Source organism: Pinus tabuliformis, chromosome J, assembly GCF_031772625.1.
Source record: "Pinus tabuliformis cultivar Carrire ecotype Pingquan chromosome J, CPIR1, whole genome shotgun sequence".
Lineage (NCBI taxonomy): Eukaryota > Viridiplantae > Streptophyta > Pinopsida > Pinales > Pinaceae > Pinus > Pinus tabuliformis.
The window spans coordinates 474,179,583-474,193,502 of NC_142295.1; the positions used below are offsets into that span (position 1 = coordinate 474,179,583).

The 13,920-nt window shown below is 41.3% G+C and overlaps 1 pseudogene; it reads left to right on the forward strand.

Annotated features, from left to right (window-relative positions):
- Nucleotide 1: 1 nt before the first annotated feature.
- LOC149227874 (uncharacterized) lies at nt 2-7,190 on the forward strand (annotated as a pseudogene).
- Nucleotides 7,191-13,920: the final 6,730 nt, after the last annotated feature.

Consider the following 13,920-nt stretch of genomic DNA (forward strand, 5'->3'; position numbering starts at 1 on the left):
AAAATGGGCACACAAAGTAGTTGCATCTGTTCTTTCTGATGCTTGTGATGGTGGAGCTCTATGTACTCAAGAAGCCATTGAATCCCCACAAAATATATTAAGGGACAATGCAGTCATTTTCTATCAGCTGAATGAAAATAGTACACAAAATGTGATATCTGAAGTGGGTACCTCAGTGACTAATTCTCATATTCTGGATCTAGAAGGCAATGAAGGAAAACCTATGTTTGTTTGTCTCCTTTGTGTTAATACTTCGGGTAAGCAAAGATTTCGAGTTGTTCTAGAAAATTGTTTCAGCAAAGTAGTGAAGTATCATAGGGTGGGTTTAACATTTGCGTGCATGGGTATGAATTCAAGTGCAGACGGTCCAGTTGAAGGTTCCATTTTTACTGGTGTTGGTGAAATCTGACTGATGCCTAAGATGAAGACATTGTGTAGTTTTCCCTCTTCCGACCAAGAGAATATGGTATTAGTTGATATGAATTTTAAACCTAACCATCCTTGGGAATATTTCCTAAGGAAAACCTTATGAAGAGTTGCAATGCCATTGGAAGAATAATTTGGCTTGGTTGTGAATGTTGGTTCTGAGAGTGACTTCTATATTTTGAGGAAACCAATGAAAACAAGTGGGTACCCATTGACTCCATGCTATACTGCTCAACTTTAGGATTTGATGTTGCAACTCCTGTTCTATTTGAAGTTGTCAAAGCTCTCCAAAACATGCACATATCTATAGAATGGGTGCATGTAGAATCAGGGAATGGCCAGTTTGAAATGGAATTGGGGCATTCACCTTGCATGGAGGCAGCTGATAACTTAGTTTTCCTAAAAGAGACTATAAGAGAAATTGCAAACAAAAATGGACTTCTTTCGAATGCTTCAAATGACATTGGTTCAAGATGCCATGTACGTTTAAGTTTATGGAAAAATGGTAAGAACAAGTTTATGGCTGAAGATGGGTCAATTACTAACCATTGTATGTCCACAATTGGGGTAGAGTTTATGGCTCGTGTCTTCCATTATCTTCCATCCATATTGGCCTTCACAACTCCATTTCCAAACAGTTATGAGCGATTGAAGCTTAACACATGGACTGGAGCATATCGTTGTTGGGGAAAAGAAAATCGAGAGGCTCCAATCCAAATAGCATGCCCTCCTAGGATTTCAAGTGAAGTTGTGAACAACTTTGAGATTAAAGCATTTGATGTCTGTGCTAATCCATATCTAGGACTAGTAGCAGTTATAGTTGCTGGAATAGATGGCCTGTGGAAGCACCTTGTTTTTCTAAAGCCGGTTGACACAAACCCGGATGATCTCAAGGAAGGTGTGGTGCAGAGATTGGCCACATCATTGGATGAGTCTGTTACATGTGGAGGTTTTCCGTTACACCAAAACCCGCAGATGTTGGTAAATGTTACAAATCAGTAACTAGGATCCCCAGGGTGGAAATTACAGATTCCATAGAGGTGCAGTGATTCTTCCAACACCTCCCCTCAAACACAACTCAGGGGAATCGAACCTAGGTCCAGGCTCTGATACCATGTAAATGTGTTAGAAAACCTGCACAGATGAATCTAGCTAGTAAAGGTGAACACACAGCTTTGTAGAGAAAAAACACTAAAAGAAAATCAAAAGAACAAAAGAATGATTCATTAGAAAATAGGTTACAATGCTCATGATATAGCATTACTGGGTGAAGATCCCAAGGTAATGCGCCATAGTGGTGATCAATGAGAAGACTCAACACCTATAGTAAGTTCCAGAGAGAACTAGGCAGTTGCGGAGTGAAAGAAGGAGCAAATCAGGGAGTAAATCATGTAGAAGAACTAACTAGTTGTGGAGTTAAAGAAGGAGAAAATCAGGGAGCAAATCATGCAGAAGAACTAACCAATTGCGGAGTTAAAGAAGGAGCAAATCAAGGAGTAAATCATGCAGAAGGAATCTTGCATATAGTCCCATGCTCTAACTAAGAGTCTGCATGTAGGTGTGTAGTACTTCCAACACCCCCCCTGAACACCACTATGGGGAAAAATAGAAAATGGGCCCTGGCAACTAAGGCCAAAGGTCACCCAAAATACAGTGAAACTTAAACTAAAATTGATGAAAGAGGGAAAACCTCGTGGGAAACCCCCCCCCCCTCAAAATACAATGTAATCAAAAGAAAAGAGGAAGAAAGACAGTTGCTAAGCAACGGTGTCCTTCACTCCAAGATGATCGCATAGAGAGCAAAACTTCTGCTCAGTGAATGTCTTGGTGAAGATGTCTGCAGTTTGTTCTGCTGAAGGATAGAACTGTAAATCAACGACTTGATCATGTACTAAGTCTTTGATGTAGTGCATATGGATCTCTATGTGCTTCGTCTGCTGTTGTTGTACTGGATCCCTGCAAAATTTGAGAGTGCACTGGTTGTCACACCATATGACAATGGGCTGGTGGAACTGGATGCCCAACTCAGTGAGGAAGTGTTGTAAACAAAACCTGAATGGTGATGTTGACTGCTCCTCTGTACTCGACCTCGGTTGAAGAGAGAGAAATAGCAGCCTGCTTCTTGCTCGACCAATAGATAGGGCCAGACCCTAGATTGAGTGAATATCCAGAGGTGGACTTGCGATCAATATTCTCGTCTGCCCAATAAGAATCAGTGAAACCAAAGAGATTCAATGCAATGCCTGTCGCATAGTGAATCCCAAAGGTGATGGTACCCTACACATATTGGAGGATGTTCTTGGCAGCATTCCAGTGTAGCTCATGCGGCTCCTGCATGTATCTGGAAACTGCCCCTACTGCATATGAGAGATCTATTCTAGAGTGGGTGAGGTACAATAAGCTCCCCACTAGCTGTTGGTAGAGAGTGTTGTCAACTAATGGAGTGTCACCTCCATCCTCAAGGTGGACCCTAGATAGAAAAGGAGTCAGTGTTGGCTTGCAGTCAGTGATGTGAAATCTCTCGAGAAGATCCCGTGCATACTTAGCCTGAGAGAGTTGATGCCTATGGCATCTTGGCTGATCTCAAGACCAAGAAAGAAGTGTAATGGACCCATGTCCATCATCAAGAACCTATAATGCAAGGCCCTCTTGACTGCAGCAATGGCTGAAACCTAGCTGCCAGTGATCAGGAGATCATCCACATACAAAACTAAGATAAGAAGAGAATTATGTGTCCTGAGCATGTAAACATTCGGATCAGACTTACATCTTTCCAAGTTTTGTGATAAGAGAAAAGAATCTATCTTCACATACCAAGCTCTCGGGGCCTACTTAAGGCCGTAGAGAGATTTCTTTAGTTTGCAGACCAAAGATGAATCCTAAATGAAACCATGTGGCTACTCCATGTAAATATCCTTTAATAGGTCTTCATGAAGAAAGGCATTCTTCACATCCATCTGATGTACTTCCCATCCCTGGGCAGTCGCAATGGCAAGTGTAAGGCGTATGGAATCCATCTTTGCTACTGGAGCAAAGGTCTCGTCATAATCAATGCCATGCACTTGTTGGAGGCCTTTAGCTACTAGCCTTGCTTTTCATCTGGTGATTTGCCCATCTGCAGCACTCTTGGTCCTATAGACCCATTTGCATCAGACAAGTTTCCTTCCTGAAGGAAGGGGGTTCAAATCCTAGGTCTGGTTCTCAAGGAGGGAGTTATACTCCTCCTCCATGGTGGACTCCCAAGATGGATGCCCAACAGCCTCAGCATAAGACTGTGGATCAGAAGACTGAACCAAATGACAATCCCAGGATGGCGATTGTTCAGTGGTGGTGAGGACAAGAGGAGGCTCAATAAACTCTGAGCTAGTCCTCTACATATTAGATTTATCCCCCACAAGACCATTTCTAGCAGCTGGGTGGTCTTGTGCATATATCTCACGTAAGCTCCTTGTTCTCTGATTTATGATAGGGGAATTTGATTCACTGCTGGAAGCCCAATTTGGGCTTGGATGTGGATCATCATATGCATGCACTGGATTTGTATCTGAAGACTCTGTCTCTACATCTGCATGCTCTACCATGGCATCTGTATGCTCTGTATCTGCATCTGAGTGTACTGAGTCATCATCTCGGACATGAGGTAGATAAAAGGTGTCTGCATGCGGCAATTGAGGTGCATGAGAGAGACTTTCCTCAAATTTGACACTTCACTAAATGATGAGCTTCTCCGTAGAGGAAATCAGGAGTTAGTCTCCCTTCACACCATCAGGGTATCCAACAAAGATGCACTCAATGCTCTGTAGATCAAGAGCTTTCCTCTTTTCAGAGGGGATCCTGGCCCATGCTCGGGAGCTGAAAACACGAAAGTGGGTGACCTCTAGTTTAGTGCTGCTCCAAGCCTCAAAGGGGGTCTGATCCTTGACAGACCTATGAGGAGATCCGTTCTGGATGTAGTTAGCACAATTAAGTGTTGCAGCCCATAACTTATGAGCCAGTGACTTAGCATGCAACATGCAGGAAGCCATCTCTTTGAGAGATCGATTCTTTCTCTTAGCAGCTCCATTCAGCTGTGGAGTGTATGGAACTGTGTACTGTAATTGTATGCCAGACTCAAGGCAAAGGTTCGGAAGTGCTGTGTTAACATATTCCCCCCCATTGTCTATACGGAGGGCTTTGATCTTTCTCTCTGACTATGTCTCAACTAGTGCTTTGAAATCTTAAAAGTGCACAAAAACTTTAGATTTGTTCCTAAGAAGATACACCCAAGTATACCGTGAGAAATCATCAATAAATGTAAGCAAATACCTTTCTTTGTTGATGGAAGGATGAGGAAAAGGCCCCATGAGATCACTATGGATCAGATCTAGAGGAGAGGATGCTCTGTGAGTCTTGCCAGTGTCAAACTTTTCTCTAGGATGTTTGCCAAGGACACACCCTTCACAAACTCCATTGGAGAAACTGATATTTGGCAAGCTTTCCACCATCTCATGCTTGCTTAGCTGTTGCATATACCTGTAATTTAAGTGACCAAACCTCTCATGCCAAAGCCTACTACTATCATCATCATGTGTAAGCCAGTAGGAAGATTCAGATTCAATGAATTCAGAAAATGTATATAGTCTGGCTCCATTATTTACCTCACCGGTTGCAATTTTGGAGCTGCTATGTATGTCATATATGTTCACTGCATCTGGAGTGAATTCCACTCTCTTTTTGGTGCCAGAATGAGTGATCCAATAAACTAAAAGCAGGTTTACCAAAAGTTTTGGAACATGAAGCACATCTTCAAAGCTTCCGTGTAAACGTTCCACTCTACCTTTTCTGGTGACCTCAATAGGTGAATCATCTCCCATGAGGATGGGCGGTCCTTTGCATGCATCCAAAGAGGAATAGACTTCCTTTGCAGCATCCATATGATGTGATGCACCAGAATCTATACTCCATGCATCAGGGGAAGAATTAATTGCAACTAAAGCATGAAAATTGTTACCTTTCCTATGTGGCAGATCCTCAGTTTTCTTCTTGGCGCCCTAAGGGATGTGGTCCCCAAGGTTGTGCTTCTGAAGGATTTCTACCATTTGGTTGATTTGTTTCTTCATTCAAGAGGATTCTGGATGGAATCCTCTTTGACAGTAGGTGCATCTGTTTCCTTTCTTCCCTTTTTCATTTCTCGAGCTAGAGGAGTCATTGAAGGGCTTGTTGTACCCTTCCTTCTTTGGATGGGAATGCACTTTTCCCTTGTCTTTTTGCTACTAATTTTTCTGATTTGAATCAGATATTTGATTTTTATTCTGGCTGCCATCATGCATAGTAAGTGCATGCGCTTTTGGAGGTTTGATTTTCCCCATGCCAATGATATTATCTTGCTCAAAAGTAAGGGACTCCATGAACTCTTTGAGAGAAGGAATAGTGTAGGATTTACCTGTTGTGAGCCTTACTGAATGAAATGTAGACACAAAGACGGAGTATTTCGGTCCGAGCTTTGAAATAATAGAGAGAGCTTGGCGACTCTCCTCCTTGGATTTTTCAATTCCACAACCCTTCAGTTGCAACAATAGATCATTATATTTGGTGAAGAAGTCTTAAATTTTGTCATAGTTCTGTGGATCCAATGACAGAAGCTCCACTTCAAGCAAATGTCCTTTCATCTCATCCTGTTTCCCGTAGAGTTCTTCAAACTTTTTCCAAATCTCATTGGGAGTATTGCAAGAAGATAGATGAAACTGCAACTCTGGAGAGATGCACATGCATATTGATCCGTGAGCCTCATCCATACGGTTGAGGTGCTTGGATTTCTCTATGGCTGAAGTGGGTTCCACTTCTGCAGCCATGGTAATCCTGTACAACCCTTTTTGATGAAGGTATCGAGCCATTTGGTCCTTCCATTCGTGATAATTGTACGGTGTTAGGATTGATGCTTTGGGAAACTCCATTTTTCTGTTGATCTTCGATCTCCAAGCTGTAATACCTGCAAAATAAAGCACTAGTGCGCCTTTTATATAGCAACCTGCGCAGGTGTTGGTAAACGTTACAAATCAGTAACTAGGATCCCTAGGGTTGAAATTACAGATTCCATAGAGGTGCGGTGATTCTTCCAACACCTCCCCTCAAACGCAACTCGGGGGAATCAAACTTGGGTCTAGGCTCTGATACCATGTAAATGTGTTAGAAAACCTGCACAGATGAATCTAGCTAGTAAAGGTTGAATACACAGCCTTGTATAGCAAAAACACTAAAGGAAAATCGAAAGAACAAAAGAATGATTCATTAGAAAATAGGTTACAATGCTCATGATATAGAATTACTGGGTGAAGATCCCAAGGTAATGCACCATAGTGGTGATCAATGAGAGGACTCAACACCTACAACAAGTTCTGGAGAGAACTAGCTAGTTGTGAAGTGAAAGAAGGAGCAAATTAGGAAGTAAATCATGTAGAAGAACTAACCAGTTGCGGAGTTAAAGAAGGAGAAAATTAGGGAGTAAATCATACAGAAGAACTAACCAGTTGCGGAGTTAAAGAAGGGGCAAATCAAGGAGTAAATCATGCAGAAGGAATCTTTCATGTAGTCTAATGCTCTAACTAAGAGTCCGCATGTAGGTGTGTAGTATTTCCAACATTATAGAACTCAGAAAGAATGAAATCCTAAAGAATCTTATTGGTGATAAACTCATGAGTGCAGTAATTGATGTCCATTAGGCTGAAATTTGATATTATTTAGCCACCTTAGGCGATGGTACCAAGAAATCTATCCATAGATACTAACGTTAAAATTTATGAGAAAATGATGTCATAGCATTCTGGCAATTATAACATACTATATGTTATTTAACTAGCTGTGTGGTATTTTCAATTTGTAATTAAAATTTATGACAAAGTGATGTCATAGCATTCTAACAATTATAACATACTATATGTTATTTAACTAGTTGTGTGGTATTTTCAATTTGTAATATTTTTGAAGACATTGAATGGTACCTTAAATCACATGATTGACAATTATTTTTTAAAATGAGTTTGTTAACAAGTATTTAGTGGTTAGCAATTCCATGGAAGATACATATAATTATTGTATTTCTTATGAAATTATTGAAAAATAAATGGTTATATATATTATTTTTAGTTTTGTGGACATCAAATATCATTTCATTTTTTTGGTAGTTTTATGTGGTCATACAATGGAATGGCACCTGGGAATACAGTCGGGTAAGTATTTCAAGGCTTTGACACGATTCATAAACACATAAAATAGGATTGGTAGTTTTATGTGGTCAGACAATGGAATGGCACCTGGGAATACAGCAGGGTAAGTATTTCAAGGCTTTGACACGATTCATAAACACATAAAATGGGGATCCCATTTTATGTAGGAAAAAAATGTTGGGTGCTAATAAAAAAAGGGGGAAGAAGAGTAGAACACAAGATAAGTGCAATGAGACAATGTGTTCAGTCTGAACTTGTATTCTTTTGAGGATTAAGGCATCTCTAGTCTAGCTCAGATCTCTTATTTTGTGTTTTTTTTTGGGTAAGGATAAGGGCCCCAAACAAATATTCCTTGGTGGGTCTCTGTTTTCTTCCTCACAAATTAGTCAATGGTGGATTTTTGGCATAAGGACCAGTAGGAGGAGAGGGGGACTAGTGTGTTGGTGATCTTGGGGATTCGTGATCTAATGACCCAATTAGGGATTTACAGGGTAGATGGTCGTTGAATTCAAGACCCATTGGGATTTTTCTAGGAGGTGGTTTTTGGGATCTAGGACCTGATAGTCTGAGAGTTATGGACTCAACAGGTTCAATTCTGATTTATTTTTCGGATTTCTGGAATGGATTACTTTTGAATTTCGATCCCAATTGTGGTTGGAAGTTAGATGTCCTTATCTTGGTTGGTTATTTTGAGGGCCATGGAGTTGGCATATGGGAACTCTGGATCTGCCAGTGAAGGTAGTAAGGATATCATTAATGGTGAGAGGGCCGAGGAAATGGAAAAATTGAAGGAAGAGGTTAGAAAACCCAATGGGCCTGGGGTTCAAGCAGAGAAACCTAAGGGATTCAGACTGAATAAATGGAGGAGGTGGTAGCAAGATCTGATCAAGGATGCTGGAGGTGTGCATGAATCTAATAGAATCCTCAAAAAAGGCAAAAACAAATCCACAACAACCAACAAAAACGGTCCCCTTTCATCAGTCTGAGTTCGAAACCAATTGTCATAAAAACTACAATCAGATTCATTAAATCCTCGAGGCTCGAGAGTTTTCTTGGCATTTCCAGTCATAGTGAATAATTCCATTGCCTCCAAAATAAATGCTCACATGGTCAATATAAATCAACATGTGTCTCATCTGAATTTAAGAACTACCAACCCATTCTTTCGAGGTGTAAAAAGTAATTTGTTTGAATTTAAGTTGTGGTGTAGCGATATAAATTAATTGGTTGGTGTGTATTTTAATGTGAAAGCTCGTATTTGTCTAGATATAAGAACTAATTTAGTTATATAAATTAAATGGTTGGTGTATGCCTATCTAAATTTTAGATGTAGTACAGTGATATAAATTAAATCGTTGATGTCTGTTTAAATTTAAGAACTATCGCAACTATACAAATTAAATGGTTGGTGTTTCTCTTAATTTAAAGAGTAACACAATGATCTAATTTAAATTGTTAATGAACACCACTATAAGCATTAAAACATCTACCTCATGATACATCTCACATTACCAACATTTTAAAAAATCATAAAAATTAACTAAATTATAATTTTATTATTATAATTTTAAAGTATGCAATAAAATTTAAAAGATTCATAAAATTTAACTAAATTATAATTTTATTATTATTATTTTAAAGTATGTAATAAAATTCTTGACCATCAGGATTCAATTTTACTTTATCATAGAAGATTTCAATTTATAAATAGGTTTTATTTCATTTTTATGGACAAAGATCATAGCTTACTAATACAACATACCCCAAAAAACCATAACCTATATTCATACAAAAAAATTGCCAAACATTTTCAATTTAAAAATTAACAATCACTTAAAAAAAACACTAATAGTTACTTCCAAAGTATCAAAAAATGAAAATTAATAATTCATATAGAAATTACAAACTAGCAATTATTTTTGAAGTGTAATAATATATTATAAATCAATAATTATCCTCAAAGTACAAAATGTTCATTGTTTTCTTTTTTTTGTAAATAGATAGCAAATATTTCTATTAACAAAAAAAATGTACATTATTGGTTTCCAGGCCAGAAGTAGGTCATACTCAGACTGAATAACACAACGGCAAAAAACTACTATCCATAATGAAAATTACAAACATAGACTAAGTGTCGAGCAAAAGAAATTGCGTGCCTAGATAGAAGATACATTATGAGAGAGACTCACCATCCACAAAACAAAACTTCCACCTTCCCCAAAACTTACAAAGGTGTATGAACACGAGGGAAGAATGAACAATATAATATAAGAGATACATATTAACAAAGATTTACACAAGAGCATAGGCTCCATGTTCTGTCGACTGAATGCCCAATAAAAAAAATGAAAGCACCATCACCAAACATACGAGTGAAGAACCAAATCCAAAACTTGATGTCTCCCCCAACACAGTTGTTTGCGCGATGATTAGTTCAGCCAACACACTGGTGGTAACCTTGCTTGCAGGCTGGCTACTGTCCATGAATTCGTTTTCCAGAGCCTTCGGTGTTTTGGACTTTTTCCGGGTGGCCAGTGATTCCTTGACGCGCAACCGCTTGAGGTGGTCCTACGTCTCTGTTTCTTGTTGTGGGTCCTGTTCCAAATTCATTCCTTGATCTGCCTGATTCCCCGTTGTTATCGGGCTCATCGTAGCCTCCTGCTGCTGGATTGTTGTTCCTGACATGTTTTTTCTTCCAGCTGAGTGAGTTGCTGTTGGCGTTCCTTCTTCTGCTATTGTGCGGCCAATCTATCGAGAACGACCTTGTCTGGGGTGTGCCATTCCAGAGGCCATGCTGCCAATACCGCGTAAATGGCATCATCTATTGTAAGGAATGGGAGTGTGACCCAAGATGGCTCTGGATCCTTTTGCGCGTGGATATACACGTGATGCGTGTCTGATTTGAACTTGGCCATGCTTTGAAAATTATTGTAGATCGTGGGGGACATGCATAGTCTTCGAGCAATCCACGTCCGTATCTTCCCTTCCATGGAGGTCCAAAATGCCCGAATTATGGAAACCCTTGCTGCATCCTTTGTAGCCCAGAGCGAAATATACCGCACTGCTTTGGGTAGGCTATCCTCAATGTGGGGAAACTGGCTCTCCTACGGCAATTCACCTATAACCAGAAGGATTGATAAGAGAAACCATGCATAATGAAAGGTCTTACCTTTATCCTATGCTTCTTGACAATTGGTCAAAAATTCTTCGCATAAAAATTGTGCCTAATTGAACTGAAACCCCTCGGCACACTGCCCTGCCAATGCGATGACAGGGCTGGCACCTCATTTGCACGACATTTTCTCATGAGTTTACCGGCTCGTAGCTGAGTGGCAACTCGTACTGTGTGATTGCTGATGCTTGTTATGACATACCCCTACTTTCCTTTATTCAGATGGTACTTCGCCTTCACTGTTTTGGCAAGGCCTCCCTCGCTACCGGTTCCTACTATGTCTGCAGGGTTATTCCCTTTAAGTAGTAGGTGCATAATCCGGTGGACTAGGTCGGCTGTGATCGGGATCGACTCTTCCAGCCAGAGATATCCATCATGGATGAGACATAGTAGTTGTTGGATCACAAATATGGTGATGGTTGTGCGGTGATAGTGAGGTATCCACCTAAGATTTGTTAGCCTCACCCTCTCCACACCTAGTAACCACTTCTGCGGCAATAACTTGTCTTCGGCTAATTCGGGAAACTTGTCGCTATCTGCAAGGTCCCAATCTTCGAATTTAATGCTTGGAACGTGCCCCATTGGAAACCCTTTAAACCTTATATCGTCAGGAAGAAGCGGGCTCTGGAGCATAGTTTTTGCAATGCCTACATCTTTTGATATCTTGGTCATCCTGGTCCATGGAGAAAGATACGAGGGTAACAACAGAAGCTGGAACACAGGTTCTTCTTCCTCCGCCTGTGCATCAATTTGATCGATCAGGTCTTGCATATCGTCATCCCCCTCAGTGGGTTCAGTGATTACTGCTTTGCCTTTGTCAACGGCCAAGCGTTTGTTGAATCTTGGGGAGGCCTGGACTGTTCCCATCTTCTTCTTATTCTTCCTGGGTCGCGAGGTATGTGGGGACTTAGGAACTTCAGGAACTTGAGTCACCTCTTCGGGCTCTTCTTGGTTCAGCTACATTTCTTCTGCGACTCGTGCTCAGGTTCTTGCCATAGTACTCATGGTGTGCCTGGTAGATGCGTACTTGCTGCTTTTTGTTGGTTCATAGTGCCAAAAGTCTAGTGCCGGCCACAAACTATGAGATTTGAAAAAATCCCTTCACTCTATTTTTAGTTTATTAGTGGCGTCGAGTTGGTAGATCTTTGCATACGTCCGGAACTTTCATCTTAATGTCCCACCACCCACTCCTTTCTAACATGATCAAACCTTCCTGTCAGGGCCAATGTGGCTAACAATCATATTTTGACTGTTCCCCGTGGTAGTGATATCCTTGGGGTGCAGCTGCGAACTTGGGGACTGCCTAATTTGGTAAAGAATCCTTTTGCCGCGCTGGTTTTTCATAGACTGGTTTATAGTCCGACGCCTTCTTTCAACTACTTGAGGCGCTAAGACTGTAGTTTCTATGGCTAGTCAGGTGCTTGCACCTTTGGTGCAAGTTTGGATCGTCCCTACTAACCCGGGCTGCGAGCACCTCTGAAGCATCTGGGTCATCGGTCTGGGGTTTATGTTCTTCCATGAGTGCGGGCACAGCCATGATAGCGGGGTCACAGTTCATGCTTGGGCTACTCTGCTTCGTAGCTCAGTTTGCTTCTTTGGCCATAACCACAGTTTATCAGTGTTGAGGGGCCCGCGGCCACTCTATTTTTTCTGAGCTTCCTTCTGTCATTTATTACAGGCCCAACGAACCTATGGTACCCGCAACTTCCATGAGCCCCTACTAACATTAGCGCCAGCCGCTTGGGCACTGGTCTATTGGGGTGGCTTCGGGCTCCTATTTCTAAGCATGGTGGATGTCCACACCTCAGACACCTATAGCCTATGCCAGCGAGGAACGCTTACTTTGTTTCACTCTTCCAGCTATGCGCGTGCCTTCGTTCAACATCTGCACCCTGTCATTCACATCTTCGGGGTTACACCCTGTCCAGAAGCAACAGTTGCACGGGATGTTTTAGCTAATACCTCCGGCTGTTCCTTTGCTCCTATTGTCACCATCCGCTTACAATTGAGCATGGTTACTTCATGCAGTTAGTTATGCCATCGTTCAACCTCTTCATCTGAGTCCGACATGCAAGAACTATCGTCGTCCCATGAGAGTCAACCATTCGCTGTTGGATTAACCCTGTCCTGATCTTACACTGTAATATGGTAGATACAATCCAACTCTCCATCGTTGTCTTCATTGTGCATGGGCTCGGTATATCGCGCCCCTTCTGCAGGGTCCAACGAGACCACCACACGGAGAGCTTTCTTTTCGAATATCATTTTTCATTTCTTGAGGTTGATGATTCCATTCATATCCATTGCCCAATCTATCCCTAACAGTGTAGGATATGGGTTACTATCATCCACAATTTCGATGACCTCAAAATCGGTCTGGGTGCTAGCGCCATCGATGTCTACTGTAACTCCATGCAGGCGTCCCATGGGCAAAATCTTCTGTTGGTTAGCCATCCGTAGTTGAATCAGCGACCATTGCAGTGGAGGCCTGCCCATGCTTTCCCAATGATCCAGGTGGATATTGGTGGCCACCTGCCAAGTCCACCTGGACCCCCACCATTGTCTTTCTCAGCATTTTCAGTTTCCTTAATTGTAGCACAACTTACTATTTTTAGTAGTTTTTCGGGTCCTGAATTTCCGGAGCCGTTTTGAGGCCCTAAACAACGTTTTTTGGGGAATCCGGGGGCAACATGGGTCCATGGAATGGACCGATGTTACCCGTTCCAACAATGATAGTGCTCGGATAGATCTTTCTAATGAGCTATTGTACGCGTCAAACGGAGATCATATGCCAAAGTTACGACCCCGGGAAGTTGATGTACCAATTTACCCCAAACGGGGCCCATAGTTTGGCGTTTCATCTCCTAGGGTTAGGTTTTGGAATGTTAAGGGTTTTCCATTGTTTCTCAACAATAAATAGGCCTTCGAGCCTCATTGTAACACAGTTCAGAGGCATGTAGCCATCACATCTCTTCTCAGAGATAAGCTACCATCGCCCTAGCTGGTTTATTTCCATTTCTGATTGTAAGCATATTTCAGTATTTTCCATTAATGAAATGAAGTATTATTTCCACTGCATATTTGTGTATATGGTTATCTCTATAATTTGTTGCGTTCCTG